This window comes from Phyllostomus hastatus, unplaced genomic scaffold, assembly GCF_019186645.2.
Source record: "Phyllostomus hastatus isolate PE091 unplaced genomic scaffold, TTU_PhHast_1.1 phas_contig_40, whole genome shotgun sequence".
Classification (NCBI taxonomy): Eukaryota; Metazoa; Chordata; class Mammalia; order Chiroptera; family Phyllostomidae; genus Phyllostomus; species Phyllostomus hastatus.
In genome coordinates this window covers 28318711-28341726 of record NW_025333872.1, presented here as the reverse complement: position 1 = coordinate 28341726, position 23016 = coordinate 28318711, and the positions used below count along the sequence as shown (strand labels likewise).

Genomic DNA, 23016 nt, shown 5'->3' with positions numbered 1-23016 from the left:
AGGGGGAAAAGGGGAAAAATTGGGACAACTGTAACAGCATAATCAATAAAATATACTTTATTATATACACATGGAATCTCTAAAATGATTGCATAATCTCACAAATTTAAATACTAATTTCCTATTGCGGGCACATTTTTCTAATTAATCTTGGAAAGATGAAAAGAAAATGTGGGCTGAATCTCAGATATATCCCTGAAGGCAATAGGAAAGGAAGTTGGATATTTATTTGCCTTTAGTTGGTAAAATTGGAGGAAGGGGCCTATCCATTGCCTTTTTCAAATTATTACAGCAATAACTTCGAAAACACTACATGTTATAACTTTAGACCTATCATAAAATCCCTAAAGATCTATAACTGAAAGCTTTTTATTGCATTCTTAATCATATTTACTCTGACAGATGTCAGGAAATTAACCTCACCACTTGTAGGCTATCTGATGTACTAACAATACCAGGGATGGTAACAACACTATTGTAGGTAACCCTTACCAGTGTCAGATATTGTTAAAAATCCTTTACATCTATTCTCATGTATTTCTTACCATTATTTTTGATGTAGCTATCATTACCATAATTCCTTTTAACAGATAAAGACATTGAGGAACAGAGATGTTTCTTGGCTAAAGTAACAGAGCTAATTGGTGATGAGGCAAGGATTTAAACTAAGCAGTATGGCTAATGGCTCTTAAACACTGGCAATGGAAGACTGGTAGAGTATAGTAACCAATTAATGCTATTGGAAATTGTTAGTTATGGTTGATAACACTCAAACCAATACATTTAAAAAGGATATTGCATTCAATTAATTTCCTCCTTTTAATTACTTAACACTATTCTTCTAACTGCTTTGTGGAAGACTAAGCATACACCCTCATATTTATATATCTCATAGCTAGGACCAAGAACTAGAAGACTGTGGATCACTCTCAGCTTATTAAAATTTGTTAACTTATTAATATGTCAATTAACATCAAAGCTGTGGCTCTGTTCATTGACTATAGTAAAATTATTTGAACTAAAAGATCTTTACTATTCCTTGAGCTCCAAATTCCCAATCTCTAGTCTCCTGGTATTTGCTCTGTTCTATGTAATAATGACTCAGATAATAAAAGAAAAATTTTACAGAGGGAGTTAAAAGAACTATTTTAAAATCTTGAGTAAGGAACAGACATCTAGAAATCCATTCAAGGAAAAAGTCATCTCTGAGGGTCAACAAAGTTATTTCACAGTCACCCAGTCTGAGAAACACTGACTCAAAACACCCAAGTCTGTAGTAGGAAAATGCCCTTTAATTATGACTCATCCCTGAAAAAGAGAAATTAATTCTTTATTACTAATAAATAGGGTTGCCAGATTTAACAAATACTAATCTTTATTACTAAAAATTGGGTTGTCAGATTGAACCCAGTTAAATTGCAATTTCATATAGACAATGAATAACTTTTTAGTATATCTTATTGAGACATGAGTTTTAATATAAGCATGTACTTCCTAAAATTTTAGGCATGTAATAAAACCTAGGGACATGCTAACAAATTACTTATTATTTATCTGAAATTTAAATTAAACTGGGTACCTTTGTTTTATCTAGGAATTCTACTGGTAAATGAATCACTCAATTGAGGTAAAAACACAAAACCAAAAGAAAATCATTAGAACTCATGAATCACTGAGTGAGCATGAGAAATGCTAGCCTGAGGTATCGTTTTATTTTTCTCGTTTCTCAGACATGTGTGCTTGCCCAATACCAAATTACCATTTATATAGAGAAAGACTAAATTGCATTTTGGGTTACTACGCAAACATGCTACAGGCAGTAAAATCTTTTAAAAAATCTTTTTCTATAAATCAGACCTCACAAAGTTGCTGTTTTTAATCCCTAAAGGGTTTTCTTTAATGATTAGAATACTAGTAAAGAGGAAGAATACATGAAAAACAAAAGCAAGAGAATCTGGTCATTTTTGAGGTAAGATACAATCCATGGAATTTCTCATTGAAAAGAGATATATGGTACAAAGTCCAAGACACCTAAGTATAGACTTTAATGACAGTTAGCAATCCAGATCATATAATTAGGCAATTTACATAAAACACTACCTGCCCGGGGTAAGGTAAGCAATAGGCAGGAGCTCATGTGGTGAAATGAGAGCCCAGTATACAGCAAAGTTCTGTACTGCCCACTGAAGTTAGCATTAAACACACAACTTCCAGGAGAACTTCAGTGTGGATGGTTAGTGAATGCAAGGTAACTAGGATCCACTGACAAAATAATAATAATAATTTTTAAAAAGCTATGGATCTAAGGTGTACAAGAAAAAAAGCATCAGAAGAGAAAAAAAACCAGCCTGGAAAAAGCAGGAGTCAGTTACCAAATAAACAGGAGAGTCAGGCAAGCCTGGAATATTCTTTCCTTCACTTCCTGGAAAATGTCTACTTATCTCTTAGGACCCAAATCCTGTGTCTCTTCTCTGAAAATTTTACCTTTTGACACCCCATCTGTACAAATCCCTATAGACTGGTCAGTTGTTTCTTCTTTAGGAACTCCATAGTGCTTTTTATGTACCCTACAATACTCCCATGTAGCCAGTGTCTTACTAGTTAGAGCTGGGAATCTACATGCCTGTTTTTTTCTAGAAAACAAAGATAGCTTGTGAATAGGAACTGTGCCACTCATAACCATATCCAAGACCCCTCTAAATGAACACATGAGAACATAAGTCATCGTGTGAGATAGAGAAATAACCAGAGACATAGACCATAGATACACATTTGATACACAAGGTATTTCATCCAGATTCTACTTTGTCACTTTATATTATGATTTACACATTTTATTCTTAAAGATTCTAAGTTCCTTCTTAAAAAGTTGGGAAGAAATACAATTATGTATTTCTGTTTACAGAGAACTTATACAAATAAAACTTCCCTTAAACAAAGCCTCATGAATAAATACAAAGCCATGATGCTCTAGGGGTATCCTGTCTTCCCTTCCAAGATTCCATTTCCAGCTAAAATGAGAGTCCAGTGCTCCAGGACAGTCAGGCTCCAAACCCTAGAGGCTAATACTATAGAGAGAGCTCTAAGAAGCTAGAGTCTATGGTAGGAATCTGAACATTCAACATACGGAACAACTGAGGAAATCATGAATAAGTTATAAAGTGCTTCTCACTGATAAAGAATAAGGTCTATGCTTTACTTTTAGTCCTCCCATACAGTCTATTCTTTCTCTTTAATTCAGAATGATCTGTTGTTTTTAAGGCCAGAAATACACTAGCACATATTCCATGCACACACACCTCCATGCGAGCATACACCCTGCACCAGACATCTCCCTCCTTCTCTCTCTTAACTGTACACCTTTGCTTGCTCTCTGCATCGTTCTCTACACTTCAGATTTTTCCCCAATTCCTCTCCAGTACAAATGGACTATTGGTTCAACAGGAACCTTTACAAGGGACTTCCTTCAGTATATCCACCATTGTTTTCTCTTAAAGCCAACATTGAGGCTATACTATCAAACATTTGCTTATGCATTCTAATTAATCGTATACATGCTTACTTCTTTCCATTTCTACTGTCACAATTTCAAAGGCAAAGGCTTTTTCTTCTGCTCTGCTTTCTCTCTCTCTCTTAGTAACAGATTATGTTGCTGTATATCTAAAAAATGCTCCAGTAATAAGTATTTGAGTAATAAATGACTGAATTGAAATGAATAGATATTAAAGATTAAGGATTTCACCACAAATGACACATAGTCACACATAGTCAGTATGACTACTGACATTCAAAGCAGGTTTCCCCTTTGTCTAGCAATAACCACTATATACTTCAAAAACCAGACCACGCTGTAGATTTATTTTTATTGCTCCTTGAATACTTACCCATATGAAGCTTGTGCCTATCTAATTATTTCCTCCTAGGTTTTAGTTTACATCAATTCAATAGAATCAGAATTTTGTAATTACTTTTCCATATTGAGGAACATCTTCTATATTTTTAGTCCAAGTTACAAGAATAACACTTGCTTATTTAGACTCACTGGCAAATTATACTTTTGCATGTACATAAACTGCTATTCTAAGACATAAATGAAAATAATTTGTTGGATGGATAAGTTGGAGAATAAAGAATGGGGAATGGGCTCTGAGAGAGTATCATTTAATAATTTACATATTGCTAAAGATATAGAGGAAGTGGTAGAACTAAAATTCCTGCACTTCTACCAGACAGAACATTGGAGGTGATATCTCTTCTTTTAGCACTTCTTTTAATGCAGCCTCAAGCTGTCTTCTTCTAGTCTGTTCTTACTACTCTTTATGGCCATCTGTGTAATCTCTGCTCACGTGGGAGTGATCACGAGTAACCTAAAGGTTTGCAAGGAAACATTCTGTGGTCACAAGATACAAAGTTCCTAAAATTATCAGGCCATGCATTGTTATTATTTTACTTATCTGTTTTTATTCCAACAAGATCTCAAAGCTTTCATATAAGACTAGTTAGAATGAGATAGATAAATAACAGAACCAAAGTTGAAAATCAACAGAAAGTATGTTTAAACTGTTTCTGTGCTTTTTATTTTGTATGCATGCCTCTTTCTCAGCAACAGAACAGTTAGAGGCACTTTTGAACTAAATTTCCTTTCTGTGCTCTGTGATCTACTTGGTGAAATAGTAATGGAAACAGGTGAGCAATTGAAAGTAACATCTCTTTAATTTTGCTTTTCTAGTTATATGATGTATCATGTTTAAACAGATCATATGTATTTTGGATTCAATGGCCTCTTTACATTATCTAAGATGTTAAGAAAAATGAATAAGCCATATTGTAGAAAGGATGGTAAAACATCTAAAAATGACAGCAAAAATATGGAAAATGTCATTACAATTGAAAATATTTATATAACAATTATAATTTATACTTTTTCCATTACTCTTTGATATATTACTTTTATTTTTTTCACAAATAGGCCTTTTTATTTGCCACCATTAAGTGTCTGTATTTAAACAGATTCTTGGACTGAGTCTCATATCCATCAGCTCATTCAACTTTAGTACTTATCTCATCTCCAGACAAATGCTAGCTTTTCCAGAACTGCTACCTTCACCATGAAGCTCCATGAGTTCTCCCAATTCAAATTTGGGCTTCTTCAGCATTTTGACTTTTCTAACGAAGGCATCATGAAGTGGATAAATAGGTTGGCAAGCCTTTTCTATGTCTTTCCCAATGCTATTTGGGATCAATTTATTGACCTCTTCTTTCAAGTCATTTGTCTGCTCCTCGCAGGTCATGATTTCCATCATTTTCTTCTGGATTTGGCGGACCTGTTGAGGCTGAGCATAAGAGGTCTTCCAAATCTGATTGTTGCGTTTTTTTAGTAAAACCAACACAGAATAAATGAAGCAAATACCCATCGGTAGTTTTGACATCAACATGAGCTTTGATCATGGTCTGCCATTTTTTGACCATGGAGCACATTTTGTCACGGGTAAGATCTACACCATGGAAATTAGTCAGGTAGTTTTTTCCCTGAACATCCTCAGTAATTAGCTTGAATTTTGTAAATGCAACTTCATAATTCTGCAGATCAGCTAGGCTCACTTCAAATACATGGCTCTTCAGACCATCCGATGTGATTTTTGGTTCCTTGAGTTCTCGTGACTAGTGTTTTTCCAATATTTCTTTTTTTTTATTAATCATTGTTCATATACAGTTTTCTCCTTTTTACTCCCAATCCAGTCCCCCCCACCCACCCTCCCCACTTCCCTCCCATTACCACCCTCCCCTTAGTCTATGACCATGTGTCCTTTAAGTTTGTTCCTGTGAACCCTTCCCACTGTCCCCTTAAATTCCCTCTTCTCTCCCCTCCGGTCACCATCAGCCTGTCCTCTATTTCAGTGTCTTTGGTTACACTTTGCTTATTTCTTTGTTTTGTTATTTAGGTTCCTGTTAAAGGTGAGATCATATGGTATTTGTCTTTCACTGCCTGGCTTGTTTCGCTTAGCATAATGTTTTCCAGCTCCATCCACGCTGTTGCAAAGGGTGTTGAACATAGCTGGTGCTTTCACATCATACCAATCTTTCTTAGAAAATGGATCAACCACTTTCTTCTTTGCTCCCTTTTTGCCACCTTTCATCAGGCACTTGTTCTTGCCCACCACCATGGTGCTGCTCAGAGAGCCAAAAGGTGATACATTACTTTTAAATATCCATATGCTAATGTTATAGAAATTTTTATCATAATTTCAGCAGAACATACTTGTAAATTTTTAATTTTACAAAGTCTTTTGAGATCAAGTGAAATCATTTTAATATCTAACTCCATTCTCAATTTTCTTCAAAACCACTATTGTGTGTTTCTGAATATAAGTAAGCTGCTCTAGATTTGGTTCAGCTGGTTCTAACAGAGGAATGGGCTCATCCATGTGAATAATACATGGATGTTTATTGAATCTCCACTTTTACACAGGCTACTCTCTCAGAATCCAGATATCCCTAAGGAATCTATATGTTTGGTGAAAAAATAAAAATTCTGAGTACTTGTAATCTCTAATATATTTTAAGTAATATCCTATCTTAATATATGCAGATTCAACTAATATTACTGCTAGATATTAATGCTTTCATTTGTCTTGTTAAAAGGGGACTTGGCAAAAAGTTGGGTTAACTCATCACCAGTGTGATAATGCAGAAGCTGAGAAAGGAAGCATTTCATTTCCCATTGTGTTGAAAATGATACTGATTTTGGACAAGGCTGTCAAACATTACTCAGCTTCCATTGTTGGCCTAGATAGCAGATTATTCAGATCCCCAAATTTTATGAAATTCTAAATCACAAATTTTATTTTCATCACTCTATTCACTCTATTTAGGTACAAATCTGTGCATAAGGATAGCAATCAAATAATTAAATAGACTTTTTAAGTCAATATACTTAATAGCTTGACAAACATCTGAATATCTACTTTTTATTAAATGTCTTTTTAGAAACATTACAGTAGAAATATTATGGTCAAGAAAGTAAGACTTGCACTGGGCTCCAAGTTTCTGTTCACTAAATTGATATTGCGCTACCAGATAAGAACAAGTCCTGGTGACTACTTGGCTGTGTTAAATAATCACTATACCTAACACATCCAGTAAGAATCCAGAATATGTTTTCCTACATTTTACAATAATTTGATAGCCTATTCAATTTTGTGTTATCTGTTTGATTATTATACCTTTTCTTTAATCTGAATTCTAAAGAGAAGTAATTTTGCATGTTGCTCCAACTAAGCAAAAACAAATACATATGGAAATGAAAATGGCTGTCTCAGGTACAATTACTCTCTCAACAGCATAGCAAAAGATACAAATCAAGACCACTATTATTAATACTACCTTGAGCATCTGTGAAATAAGTATATTGTAATTCAAACTGTGCAAAGTAAATCTGATAATCATTGAGTTTCTAAAATCTTCTCTACTTCCATAAAAAATCACAAAAAAATTAAAGGAGTTGTTATTGGATTAGAACACAGGATATAGTCTCACGTGATAACTTAATGATGGTAAGAGGTTATCAACAAAAAAAGTTGAGACCAAGGACATTTCTTATCAATGAAGAGGTTGGCAAGTGTAAATTCCTAAGTACAGAATGGTATTTTTAGTTCATTTCTAAGAATTTGATAGGGAGATAGAACTGCATCCATGAAAACAAAAGGATATTTACATTAGCTTATTACCAGGGAAAAATAAAGCTGTTTGAATTGTATTATTTACATCCTCTGAGGGCATACCCAAGTGCTTCCTGTGATATGTGTTATATTAATCTTTAAAAGTTTTTGTGGTAGAGATGTGGTCCAATTTATCATTTTATGTAGCTTACCCTCACGGTTGCCCCTTCAGTGAGGCAGAGGTTGTCTGCTTCAGTCACAGGACCATATGACCTATTTGGCAATTTAAATCTTCCAAGCTAATGAACCACAAAGTCTCCTGGGCCCAGATTCTGGTTTCATCCACTTCTGATATAAAGCAGATTTTGTGTGGTAGTCAATAAACTAGAAGAATGCTAATTTGGTCTTAGAATGCTTATAAAAATAAGAGGTCACTTTTTATAATAAAGCAATCTGCCTTTCCAAATAGATTGGTCAAAATTAATAAATTAATACATTTATAATCATTCATGCTTGCAGGTATAAATGATTAAAATGCAGTAATGTATTGTTTTCCATTTCCCATCAAATTTAGAGCTTAAACTGCAGAAGATAGATGGGAATTATTTTATTATTTCATTTCCCATATTCTAAATTTTCTAAACAAACACATTTTACTGGAATTGGAAAAACAAACATTTTGGGAAAGTCAAAATAATTTAGAAATGACTTCTACCCTCAAAAGCCTTAGAGATCCTTTTGGGAGATAAGACATGAACTCATAAAATGGTGATAAAAATTAGTATGCAAAATATAGCATTACACACACAAACAACACCCTATATAGTTTTGGGTGGGGTCGTGAGGGTGGGAATGGTCTTTCTGTTGATTAGATGAGATTTCATGTAGCAATTCTCATTTAAATTATTCCTGAGGAACAATTAAAAATCTAGTAAATTTCTCAGCAAGAAAACAAAAGTGCACATACTATATTTTTTGGACTATAAGATGCACATCCTGCCCCCCAACCCCTCCAAATTTGGGAGGAATATGGTTGTTAATGCTGCTGTTGAGTTCTGTTTACATTTACATTGGTGAAATATTATGTTATTTATGTAAAAAAATATTTTACCATATTTTTTGCTTCAAACCATTTTTTCCTACTCTAAAACCTAGGTGCATCTTATGATCCGAAAAATGCGGTATATTTCTATAGACATTTTCACATAATTCCTGAGTTTTGAGGACTTCCTGAAACCTATATGGGGCCTCAAATGGGTAGATTATTCCTCTTAAAAAGAAAAGTGGAAAAGTATGTTAGAAACAGAATTTTGGAGAGCTTGTAATGCCAAGCTAAGGTGATTATACTTTGTTCATTTCTCAATGAAGAACCATAAATATTTTATAACAGGGGCCCTATCTGAGCATATCTGTGCTTTCAGACACAACACACTGTCTCTCTGTCCTGGGTAAGTGACAAAATACTGCTGTTTCTCCTGAACAATGTGGTAGTCAGCCTCCAAGGTGATCACCAAGAATCTCCATCTCTGAGATCTGGGCCCGATGCAGTCCCTTTCCACATTGAGTCAGAGCTGGCCTGTATGACCAATAGAACACCAAGGAAGTGATGGTATATGATTTCCTCAACTACGTCTTAAAAGCATTGTATTTTCTATTCTGATTTCTCAGATTGCTTGCTCCAGTGGAGGCTAGCTGCCACGTTGTAAAGTCACTCAAGCAGCCCCATGGACAGATCCATCTGTAGAGGAACCAACTTTTTAGCATGCACTTGTCAGCTATGTAAGTAGAGCCATGTTGGAAGTGGATCTTAAAGCCCTCATCAACCTTTAGTTGAATGTAGCACCAGCTAACACCTAACTTCAACCTCAGGAGAGAATCCACACATGGGCTATCCCCACACTGCTGCTTCACTATTATACAAATGACCTACTCACACACTGCCCTCACATTCCAGACCTATAGAAGCCACAAAGGGTAATAAATGTTTATAGCTGTTTCAAGTCCCTACATTTTGGGTACTTTATATGAGTGAAGGAACAGATAATACAAAGGGGTCCTAGCCAGGGATCTTCTATCTAGTACAACTAACCTGGCAGTTCCACTAGATAGAAGATTATTTTAGAAAATGAGAGTACGTATGTTTCTGTGCACAATATTGACAGACTAATGATATATGACAGATTACTAATATCACATTTTGGTTAAAATATCATCTAAAGATATAGAAAAAATTAGTCAGAAATTATTCATCCTACTTTAGAGAAGCAGCACACATAGGACATAGAGGTTAAGCTGTTTTTGAATTTCAACTCTGCCACCTCTTTGGGTAAGTCACTTCACCTCTTCACATAGGGAGTGAGTTACACAGGTACCATCATGCTGTATCTTTGAGCACAACCAAATTCAAAGGAGCAAGTATACATAACAGCCTCAGATAAAGGTCAAAAGCATATAGTAAAAATGACAAAATATTTAAGAAACCTGGATTCAAATTTCATCTCTACCACTTATTATTTAGGTGACACTGAATAGTCCACTCTTTCAGAATTATTATGAGACTTAAGATAGTCTGAAGGAACAGTGCCCAACACACTGCTTGGCATAAAGCAGCCTTTGGAAGAATGTTATTTGACTTAAGTTACTTTACTTTTATTAAGTGGAAAGCTGTGGATGTACTCCACCACTAGGTGAAGATGATCTGCAGGCTGTTGAAAACTGAATAGACTTAAAAAAACATTTCTTTTTTAAAGGTAGTTAATTTCTTTTGTATTTTTTCCATTACAATTTATTACCCTTATGCCCTCTTCCTCCCACTTCCCCCCAACAATCATCATACTACTGTCCTGTCCATGTCTGTGAGTTCTTTTTCTTTTTTGCTCCATCCCTCCACCTGTTCCCTGCCCCGCCCAAAAGCGCTGTCAGCCTGCCCTCTGAATATGAATCTGTCTCTAGTTTGTTTGTTAGTTCAGTTAATGAACAAACTGAAACTAGGGAAATCCATTTCTAACTGGAGATACTGACAAAGCTGAAGTCACGGAATGAAAATACTATTAAAGTAACAAATACCATTTGAGTATCTTCAATATGTCTGGCATTTAAATTCATTATTTCATTTAATCTTCACAATAACCCCATGAGGTTAAGATTAGCATCTCTGCTTCATGAATGAGGAAATCAAGACTGAAAATCATGTGAAAATTGGAATAACGCCCAAGTCTTTTTATTGGACTCAAAATTAAGAACACATCTTACCAGAGAAAACTTCTAGAATAAAGGCAAAAAGAGAATTTGTAAAGAAATTATTGAAAACAGAAGAAGCTGAAAATCATTACAATAAAGAAAAAGATGTCAAGAAGGAAGAAAGATAAAAATGAAATTTGTAGGCTGAAAGAGAGATGTATCAGAGGCAAGTTAGGAAACTCCCTTCAAAAACTTACCAATACATTTCCTTTAAAGCCGATTAACATGTAAGAATCCTGTTTTATGTCCTCATTTTTTGATAAGTAACTTACTGAAACTCTTATTGGACAAGTAGCTTAGTCTCACTAAAATACATGCTTCTCATGTATAAAATAAAGATATTTAAAGGACTCAACCTTTAACAAGTTAACTTACATAAAATTCTCAACACAGTACCTGAAATAATATGAGCTTAAAACTTGATTCTTATCAAATACTATAAGGTGATTTATTTAAACATATCTATAAAGAAAACTTATATTTTATATATCACATACATGTCTTATATATGTATACATATATGTATAACAATTTACCATGAAATAATTTTGGTTTCAGTATTTTACACACACAAGATACCTGCATAGTATAGTACTGAACAATTCTATCTCATTCAATCAATGAAATTCCTGACTCATTAAAATACAAATAACCTGGAAATGCAAAAGCCTTATAAAGTAAGAAAGATTCCAAAGCTTTATCTATGTCTACATACTTCAAGTAACATACTACATATTTTAAATAACATAATAATCACTGGATGTGTTTCTCTTTTTTCTTCTTTTTTTAAAACAGTGACTAGAAAGGTATTGCATCAAATTAGGCCATATTTTCCTAGAGTAAACATATTTTAAGTCTAGATTTTTTGAGAGCTAATTCTAGCAATATTAAAATAACCAAACAAACTCCACAACTACAAAACACTGTGAAAAATGTTCCTGAAATTTTATATGAATTATATAAAACCTTAAAATGTTTGAAAAATTTTGATTATATTAGAACACACTGTGTTGTTTACATACAACATATAAGCATGACATTGTCCTGTATTATAAATTAAACCTAACATTTATGTTAGCTATCAACATCAAATATTTAATAATATTTCCTTGCTCTTTTATGATATAAAATAGTTTTTTTACAAAATTAGATAACTTAAATAAAACTGAACATCTCCCTAGATACAATGAACTATTGTTTTCATTGTTGAATTTCTCCATAGAAAGCAAAATAATTCAAAATCATTCCAAACTCAGATCTGTGCTTTTAAAAAACATCCTGCAATTCTCAATTGTTGCTGTAGAGGGAGAACGTGGGCATGGCTACAGCAGCCAAATGTGACTGAAGAAACTAAAATTTATTTATTTACATGTATCTGGATGTGTGTGCGTATGTATGTGTGTTTGCTGTCAGTTATAAAAACAGCCTTCAGAACTTCACATTATATTTACAATATAATTAAAAAGAAAGTCTCTGCCTTTCTAGTAAGTCTCCTTTCTACTCTGTTCTCCAGCTTTAGAATTCATTAATTAGAGGTATTCCTCTTTGTCTGCACCTAATATGTTCCTGCAAATGTGTTGGACCATGACTTTTTAGATGCTGTGAGCCTATCTTCCCATAATTTAAGTGGGAAAAAATAATAAAGCATTCCCATCTCTCCAAAATCTCCAGTACCACCAAATATGACTAAAACCCTCTTAAATACACAAAAGAACCCACCAAGGATTCTTGCATAATACAAAGCATTCAGAACACTAATTACTTAATCATTTCATGCTTAATGAACTCATTAGTAAGTATTTTGCCTGAAGTTAGCAACAATACACTAAAGCACCAAATGTGAAGTTTTTGTTTTACATTGCGACAAATATGTGCAGTAATATACATGTACATAATATCCTGGAATATGTTTGAAAGATAGATCACCTACTTTCTTCACAAGCTTTTCCACTTTCATATAAGCATTTATATATAACAATTTGGGGAAGATAGTAATTATAATGCCCAACAAGTTTGAAGAGGTAAACACAGAATTCCATTCTATGGGAAGAACAGCTAAGACACGCCTGTAGCAGGCTCCAGACGCTTTTGTCTTGACTAGCCAGCAACTTAAATGTTTTGGCTGCAAATTTGTTACATGGGTTTCAAATAGACTTAATGTTCTATAAATATTTATGAATGTCAATATAACTTATAAGTTACAAAGTCACACACTAATCATATTATTTTATTAATAATACTTTACAGTTTCCTCTACTCCCACTCCTAGATGGGTTGTGTTTTGTAGCAGAATTGCTAGTTGTCTCCTGATATCCATTGTTTTCCTCTTTCAATGTAAGATACCTATCATTTTACCTGGCACATAATGGCTTGGAATAAAAATATTTCCAAATTTCCTTTGCTTATACATGTGGCCATGTAGCCACTTTCTGGTCAAGAGATACACACACACACAACTTCTGGGAACTGCTCTTCTCAATTGAAGTTAAGTCTTACATTCTCCTCTTCTTCCCGCTGTCTCAAAGCAGACACATACCTGCATACCAGCATCTAACTCGGACTGTAAGTGACCTTAGGAAAAGAAGCTACACATGGAGGAGGAACAGGATCAGTGAGGTCTGAGCTCCTGACATTGTGAAGAGCCATTCACCTCCCAGATTGATTTCTGCACCCTTTTTGGGCTTGAAAGATAAATAAACTTTGATCTTGTTATTTAGGATATTTTGTTTTTGTTGCTCTCAGGCAATTCTAATCCCAAATGACACTGTGTCCTTTCTTTCCTCACCAGATATTCTGGGCTTAAGCATGATATAAAGTTCACTGCATGCTATTGTGATTATCAGTTTGTCCAGATAAGTGCCTTAAGGGCAGGCTCTATGTCACCTCTGTATCTCTTAAGAACCTGAAAAATAGTATAGGCTTAGGAAATGTTTTAAAAGCCTTGTTACTGTGTTGACTATGTCACTGGCGAGTCCTGACCATCGAAACCGTCAGTCTCCACACTGAAAGCTCCTGCAACAGCACTCTGAGAGCCTCCACTGTGTTTCCCTTAAGCGAGAATTTTTTTAGATATACATATTTGAGTGTTTTAATTTCAACAGAAGGAAGCAAATTTATTAAAGTTTTTATTCTTTTAAAGAGGGTCTCATTTAAAGCCTTGTTAGGTGAAGAATTAAGAGACAATTCCAACCCAAACTGGGTCAGCGCTTTGTAACGTGAGACGGGACAAGATTATTAACCTTTACATATCTTTGGACATGTTTTTACAAGTGTAGCCAAATTAGAGGGAACTAAATCATCTACTCTATCACAATCATTACACTTTAATTGGGATGGCTAGTTCCATCACAATTTTTCAAGCTATTCTATTTAATAGCTTGAAATGAAGAAAAAAACAGCTTCAGTACTCGAGAACAGTATCACACTACTATTTATTCAATACTTATGTCAGTCACCATTCTAGGAGCTTTACATGAAACGATCTCATTTAATTTCAACAAGAGCCCCATGGCATATGCCTTGTCATCATGAGGTGAGGAAAATGACAAGGTGAGGTTAAGTTCCTTTGTATAAGTTCATTGTGTTAGTAGTCTGTTTCTGAGCACTTACTATGTGCTACGCACTCTTCTAAAGGTTTACATATATTAACTCATTTAAACATCATAGCAACACTACTAAACAGTGTTATTGGCCTCACTTTACAGATGAGAAAATGAAGGCACAAGGAAGGTAAATAACATGCCCAACACCACACAGTTCCTAAGTGGCAGAGGTGGGGTTAACATGAACACAATAGTAGAGATCCAGAGGCCCTCTCTTCACTATTGCGTTTTGTTGCCTTTCATGGTAATCCCTGGAGTAGGAAGTATAACAAAATCTGTGCTCTGAAAATCTGTCACTGCTAATGTGGAGACCATACCTCTAAGGGATGTTCCCAATCACTGAGCAAAGGCAGGGATACAAAGGGCAGCTTCTTTCTAGGAGTAAAGATACTCACTCAGTTCACCACCAGTATTGTCTTAAGAGCTCTCTGATGACCTTGTCAAACCTTCCTTAGACTACAACAGCAATTTAGGAAATTTTCACCAAACCTTCCCTACCTCTCCTTTCATCCTTCACTAGGGATCAGATTTGCATCTAATGACTCTCCTAGCCTTTTCTGACTTTCTATTTTCTCTCACGCTGGGCATTTTCCCTAATAAAACTTTTTCATCCCATCTTGGCATCTGCTTCTGAAGGAACAGAACCGCCACAGTTGTGATAAGCCAGTTCTTCTGGGAGTTCTTAAGAAGAAGAATCAGACTAGGCTCCCTGGTGAGAAAGGGAAGAGGGCACTCTTCTCACTCCCAGACACCACTAAGGGAAAAGGAAAGCCTGAAAGACATCAGGACCCTCTGCACTGTGGTTGGCAGAATGTACTCAGATTTTAGGGGTTGGGCCACTACCTCTAATGGAGAAGAAGAATAGGAACCTTCAAGGAGACTTACTTCCCTGAGACCACAATAAACAGTGCTGGCAAAGGCTCCCCTGACCACAAGTAGGACCCCTACGGGAAGACCTTGGGAAGAAGCAGACAGATTCCATTGTTTGGGGAAACAAGGGAGCAGGGGAATCTTCTAACTGGACAATGGAAAGAAAAGAAAAATCCTGCCTCTTTATCACTAGATTATAAGAAAGGACAGTTGAAATCAATGATCTTATTGCAGCTGTAATTGGGTACAATTCACAAAGAATCTTTCTTTATCGCTTCTAGAATTTTTAAATTTGATTCTCACCTCAGTCCACGAGTGAGGGATTTTTTTTAACATGGTGATGATGCTAAGAGGTCAAGTATCCCTGAGACTCTCACTGTTTATGGGGGGATAAGAAAGTTGACTCAGAACCCCTTCTGGAGCTTCTGCTTTTCAATCTCACCCATGGTCTCCAACTTGCTTCACTGAAGTCCTCTTTGTGGGTACTAAGAACTAGTTCATTAAACAGAACAGGAGTCCTTCGTCATGAGTTATTGTTCTTGGGAACTCCATGTGAAGAGGATTCAAGCATCCCTGACTTCTCCAGCCACGTAACATCAAACACTGTTGAAATGTCAAGCTCACTCTTAAGCTGAGAGGTAAAGGAAGATCAGGAGTTGACCAGGAGATGGAGGTCAGGAAGGAAAGTGAGAGGGTCCCTAGCAGTAGCAAAGTCTTAAAACAATGCAATTTGGTGTATTAAGGCAGCAGAAGGAAGGTCATAGCTGTTGGAAGACAAAACTGAAGAGGCTAAGTGGGTCAAGGCCAAAGTTTATAGCATGTCTTAAAGGACTGTCCAAACTGAGGAGTTTCCCCCCACAAAGAAATCAGTGGTTGTTTTTAAGCAAAAAAATAAACAACAAAAAACCTTAGCTTTTTTACTATAAAGGTTTATTCTGACCACTGTACCAGGGTGTCCAGCCCACGGCTGGCAGCCCAAATGCATCCCAGGATGGCTATGAAAGTAGCCCAACACAAAATCCTAAATTTACTTAAAACATTATGAGGGTTTTTTTTTGTGATAATATGTCACAGTGTATTTAATGTGTGGCATTACTCAAGACAACTCTTCTTCTTCCAGTATGACCCAGAGATGCCAAAAGGTCGGACACCCCTGGTAGACTATTTGAAAAGGGGTTTGCAATGCAGACAGTTTATTATTTCCAATGCCTCCAAAGAAGATAGGAGAAATAGTCTGCTAAGGACACAAACCGTATCACCTAATATCATTACATTATTAGTAGTAATTATTAATTATTAATTGATTGTCATATTATAATAATGAGTGTAAGAATTATGTACAGGCCTCACTTTGAGACATTATTTCAAATACATATAATTATTGTCATTTTCAAGTAATAAAACAGGCTCCAAAAGGTTGAGAAACTTGTCATAAAAGTGTTAAGGCCAAGATTCAAAGTCTAGTTTTCAGTCTGTAAAGCCAAAACTCTTTAGGAGTTCATTTCACTGGAGGATTTGGTATAGCTCAGCACAGGGATAAAAACTTAAGCAAGTCATGACCCTATTCTCAAGGATCTTACAAGACAATGGGGAACATGAAATCATGACCACAGCCCTGGACAATATATGCAAATTCAGTCTGTGGAAAGAAAGCCACAACTACCAGATTTTAAAAAGTAAAGTGATAAAATCCCACCACTTCTGCCCCTGCAGATACATAGCACCCATACTCTCTCCCAGAGAGCTAAGAACACAGAATCCAATGAGAACAAGACAGAGAATTTATTTGAGTATTTAAATAACTTTCTAGCTTCTTTAGTCAGATAATCAAGGTAAAATAATTTTCCAAAATTTTAGGTGTATAGCCATTCAAATTACACTACAAAATCCAAAATTCATACTTTGATTATTCCTTGTTTCACATTACCTATATCACAGACTCCCTCAAAAAGTGTAAAAGGGTTTTCTGTAATAATTAACCTAATACATGCACAGGTCTTTATATAGGACAAAATAATTTCACATGTTTTCCTCTTTTAATTTTTCTTATCTGAACTTAATTTTTTTTAAAAGTGAAGTAAACACAACAAATATTAGTGACATCATTTGCTGACCATGGTTCGTGTTGTCTATGACCTATAAAGGAAATCTCAGATGCAATACTAGTTTAATATGTAAATCAAATTCTAAATTGAAGGCCAGGAATAGTTTTCTGAGAGGACATGTGTACTACACAAAAACTCACAAATCTGATTCTTCTCCAAATTTACATAAGTATTTTCATCCCATGGATTCAATTTTTTCTCATACCTCTAAAATGAATTTATTCAAAATAGATTTTTTGGCATGAAACTATAATAAGAGCCATGGAATTTGCACACCTTGCACCAGAACTCTATGGTGTGTCCACACATGGCATGAATTACACTGTCCCCTTCAGTTACTAGTGTTTCATCCAAAGAGTCAGCAAAGGACTTCTTGTTAATTCCATTTCAGTATCCTTTCTACCATCAATTAAAACATTCAGCATTCTGAAATACAGAGCAAACTTCCTGTGGAAGTAATACATTCTCCACTTGGGGGGAGATTATCTGCCCTATTGAACAATGATCCCTATACTGATAAAACAAATTGTCTATTTTCAGTCTTTATCTGTTCACTCTGTTTCTTGAGACACTGTGCACTTGGCTTCCAGGCCACCACACTCCCTGAGTTTCCTTCTCTTATTTCCTGCCTCTAAAAGGTGGAACACCCAAAGGCTCAACCAGGGATCACTGCTATTTTCTACCAGTGCTTTCTCCTTCAAATGCTATCCGTACACTGATAACTCTCAAATATACCTCCAGCTCAGATGTTTCCTTCAACTCCAGATCTGTGTTTATAAGTGCCTACTCCACATTTCTATCTATGATATCTGACAGACATCTCAAATTTAACAAGTCTAACACTGAGGTTCTGGTATTCCAACCTCCCCACTCATTCCCCCTCCCCCATCAGATATGCAAAACCTGTCCCTTTAAAAGTCTTTCCTAGCTCAATAAATTAGTAAATGGATGTTCCACTTTTACATTTTTAGCCCCCACCCAAAACACTTAATGATCTTTCACTCTTTTTCTCACATTGCATATTTTATCTGCAAAGATTTCCTTTGAGCCCCATTTGCAAAATATACCCAGACTCCAACGAATTTTTAAAACCTAGCATGGTAACTACCCTTATCAAAGTCATTGCCTATTACCAACATTACTGTAATGGCCCCCAAGTAATGCTCTAGCTTCTACTTTGCATCCCTATGGCCATGCTCAGCACAGCAGCCAGAGTGACCAAAGTAAAATGTTCCTCAACTCATGTCACTTTTCTGGCTAAACTCTGTAATGTCTCACCACTTCACACATGGCAAAAACCAAGATCCCTCCAGTGGATGACAAGGACCTGCAGATGTGGAACTTCTTTGGCCTCATTTCCTGCTACCTTTGCTCCTGATTTCGCTGCAGACACAAAGACTTCCCTAGTGTTCTTGGATTAGTGTAATGCACTATGAACATCCACCATGCTGATTTTTTTCTTTTCCTCTATTTAATGTCAGTTTCCACTTTGTATAATAAAATAACAGAATTTAGATTTTTCACATCTATATGGAAATATAGAAAAAAAATCACATCTAGAGAGGCACTTTATATACCATCTAAGAAGCAAAGTGCAGGTTTAGCAGCCAACCATAATGGCTACTGTGCATCACTTAATCACAAAATAAAACAATTATGACCATCACTGTTCTGACTGGAAATATAGCTCGGCCTTAATGTGCTCTCATTAGAATGAAACTGTGTTAATAATCTAATAAAAATATTTTAATATTAACATAGAGCAGAGCTAACAATGGGTGATGAACACTGACAAAGGCGGATGGCAGTCTGCTGGTATGGTCATGCATTTGTCTCTGCCCATGTCTATCATACAGGCCACCATGACTGACCCTGAAGGGCATGCTGCCATGGGAACTTTTGTCCAAAGGTATCCTTTTAAAGACTTAATGGACTCAACTCATTCAATAAAAAAAACTATTTTAGTAAAGTCCATGAAAACATCAGCATTTCTTCATTATAGCGAAAATAATCGGGATTCCCACTGTATAAAAATTGTCAGGGTCTCATGTCACTGGCACATACTCCATGACTGACTGGAATAAGAGCATGTTTTATTTTCCCCAATTAACAGCCATTTTAAAAAGACTGTAATTCCATCTACATCACACCATCATCGACTTTTGTTCACATAAATGTACCATCAATGCCTCTCCAAAATTTTGCAGATCATGTTCCTTCTTTTAAATTCAGTTAAAGTAACACCAGAGTGAAGCAGTTCTAGAATGGGAGAGGTAGGCTTTCAAAAATTCTATCTTCCATTCAAGTAATGAGAACACTGGCACTCTTGTCAAAAATGAGATTTTGTCAGAACTCTGAAAATCAACAATCCAAGAAAATATTACTGAAGAACAAATGTCTCAATCTTGGGATGACAGTATGTTTTATGGTATTTTCACATGCCCCATTCCTATTCCTCTTTTCCTAGCTTCACAGTAGCCTTCAAAACCAGCTGCCTCAGAACCAAAGTATCTGTGAAAACCAGAAGCCTGGGAGGTTGGTTTCGTACTCAGAAAAAGAAGAGTAAACTAAACTGCAAGCAAGAAGGAAGGAAATAATGAAAACAAGAGCAGAAGTGGAGAGTATTATAACAATATTTCCCTGACAGCAAAAGAAAGACAAAGACATGATCTACATAAAGGAAACTTCAGGCCAAAATACCTCATGAACATATATGCAAAAGTCATCAACAAATTACTAACATTTGAATATAGCAACTTACACAAAAGATTATGCACCATGACTAAATGCAATATTATAGGAATGTAAGGTTGGTTTAACATATGAAAGTCAATTAATGCAATATATTAAATTAATAGATAAGGGACAAAACCCACACGATCATCCAAAAGTGATGCAAACAAAGCAACTGACAAAATCCAAAAACTTCATGATAAAAAAAACACTCAGTAACTAGAAAAAAAAACAAAACTTTCTCAATCTGAGAAATGTCATCTATGAAAAACCCACAGCTAATACCATATGATGGAGAAAGACTGAGTTCTTCCCCCAAGCTGTGAATAAAATTTTATCACATCTGTTCAAAATTGTACTAGAGGATCCATTCCAGACAATTATGGAAAAAAAATTTTTAAAGGCATCTGGAAACAATGAAAAGTAATATGTAAAGGTATTCTTATTTGTAGATGATATGATCTTCTATACAAAAAAATAAAAATTCTAAGGAAGCCATAAAATTTTTTTTAGAACACTAACAAACAAGCTCAGCAAGTGTGCAGGATACAAAAATCTATTGATTCCTATACTTTAGCAATAAAGCAAACAAACAAAAAGATTATCCCCAAAGAGGTCATGACCGATCTGAGAGATACAAACTCTTTCCTTAAATATTGTTACATATATCATCAGGTGCATAAGTCAAGGTCATGACTAGCTGTGCATTTACACATGACTAACATTAAGCCGTAAAGCTTAAATCATCAGTTTGGTTCCAACACATTTTGTAAGGGTATGTAATATTTAATAATAAATTATATCTGAGAGATACTGTGAACTCCAAAGTCAGTGTTGGTTTGGTGTAGTTCTTTCCCCCCCCGCCCCACAAACGTCAAAGTCAGTTTTGTGGGTGTTTTTTTTTCATTTACCACTGAAAATGGCTGGAAAGATATATTGATTCAATAATCCAAGAGTTGTTGAAGAACTTCAGCAAATGCTACTTGCGTCTGATGAGGAGAATGATAGAGCCAAATGTGAAAATGAAAGTGATTTAGACAATGAAGATTATATGGAATTTTGTTCAGAAGATTAGGATATTGAACAAGATATTTCTAGTGAAAAAAGTGAAGATGAATTAGACATGAATGAAGAATACTTTTTTGGAAAGGATAAAGAATCAAAGTAGAGGAAAAATCCAATAAAAAGACAAATTAGAAAACAGCCACAGAATATTTTGTGTCAACTTCCGTTAGTTCAGCCAAACACAAAAAAAGCCAAGATGGAACTTGAAACTTGTAACTGCTTTATCACAAATGATATTTTAGATCTAATTTTATTATATACACATAAATACATTGATCCTATCTTGAGCTGGTTTTCATAAAAAAGATGCTAAATGAATAGACAAAACTGGATGGAAAGCATTTTTAGTCTGCTTATATCTAGCTGGTTTACACTGAAGCAATCAGCTAAATTTGCAGGATTTATGGGCTACAGATGGTAGTGGGAATGAATTTCTTAGACTTATGATATCTTTATGGAGATTTAGATGTATTCATAATTGTATCAGGTTTGATGACAAACCTGCTTAGAACACCTGAAAGTGGACAAAGTAGCAGCTGTGAGAGACATTTTCTCAGCACTTGTAGAAACTTGTAAATTATATTACTTTGTGGGACAGAGTGTAACAGTTGATGAAATTTTACCTGGATTTAGAGGCAAATGTGGGTTTGGACAATTATTCCACCCAAGCACTGTAAATATGGTATAAAAATTTTTGCTATATCAATTTAGAAGTATTTTACACAGGAAATCTTGAAACACATGCCAGCGAGCAGCCTGAAGGTCCATACTTGATTAGTGATGAACCAGCAGAAGTGCTCAGGAGACTCGTGGAGCCCATTTACTCATCAGGACTCAATATTACAGCAGATATACAGGGTCCAGCACAAATAATGGCTCTTTTTTATTACAAAATCTTTTTTACAAAATCATAAGCATGTAATTCTGTGATAACAATATCACACTCAAGCACACCATATGATATTTCAGGTGAAATGTTCAAATTAAAACTATAAATTTTTATACCCATATCATTGCCCTACCAACCACACTCAAGCAGGCATTACTTCTGCCAGACCCTGTATAAATCTCACCTCTGACTTGAAAAAGAAGCGACTTTCATATGCAGGTACTGTTTGTGAGAATAAACTTCAAACATCCCCTGGTTTTGTGTCCCCTAAAAACAGGCCTGAAAAATTCAACTTATTTGCTTTTGACACAGATTGCACACTTGTATCTCATATACCCAAAAGGGGGGAAAATGTAGCTTTAGTTTTAAGTATGTATTTTGATGATGTCAGAAATTTACATTTTCAAAAGCCTGACATAATAGAATATTACAACTAAACATAGTCAGGAGATGACACTGTGGACCAAATGATAGGTGCATATAATGGGTCTTGGAATACCAGAAGATAAACCTATGATTATATTCTACACAATTTTGAATATTGCAGCAATAAATGCTCAGACCATTCATATGCTGATCATCAATATAAAAATAAAGAAAAGAATATTTATTAGAAACCTCTTAATGCAGTTGGTGTCAGAATAAAAAAGTGTTCAGAAACCTCTACAGGTGTGCATAAGCCTTTACACCTGAAACTTCATCAATTTCAAACACAAACTGAAGGAAATTCTACCAAAAACATAGATATGGTTCCCTTGACATGCAGAAAAAGAAAAAGACGTGTTAGGTGCTATGCATCCAAAATGAGTTGCTTACCAAAATATTTTTGCAAGTGTGAAAAATAATGATACGTT

The 23016-nt window shown here is 35.2% G+C and overlaps 1 protein-coding gene and 1 pseudogene across 27 annotated transcripts in view; both read right to left on the bottom strand.

The window, feature by feature from the left end:
* Positions 1 to 23016, bottom strand: part of RIMS1 (regulating synaptic membrane exocytosis 1) — a 421648-nt gene that overhangs the window by 288278 nt on the left and 110354 nt on the right. The window lies entirely within an intron of this gene.
* Positions 4960 to 6164, bottom strand: LOC123821406 (annotated as a pseudogene).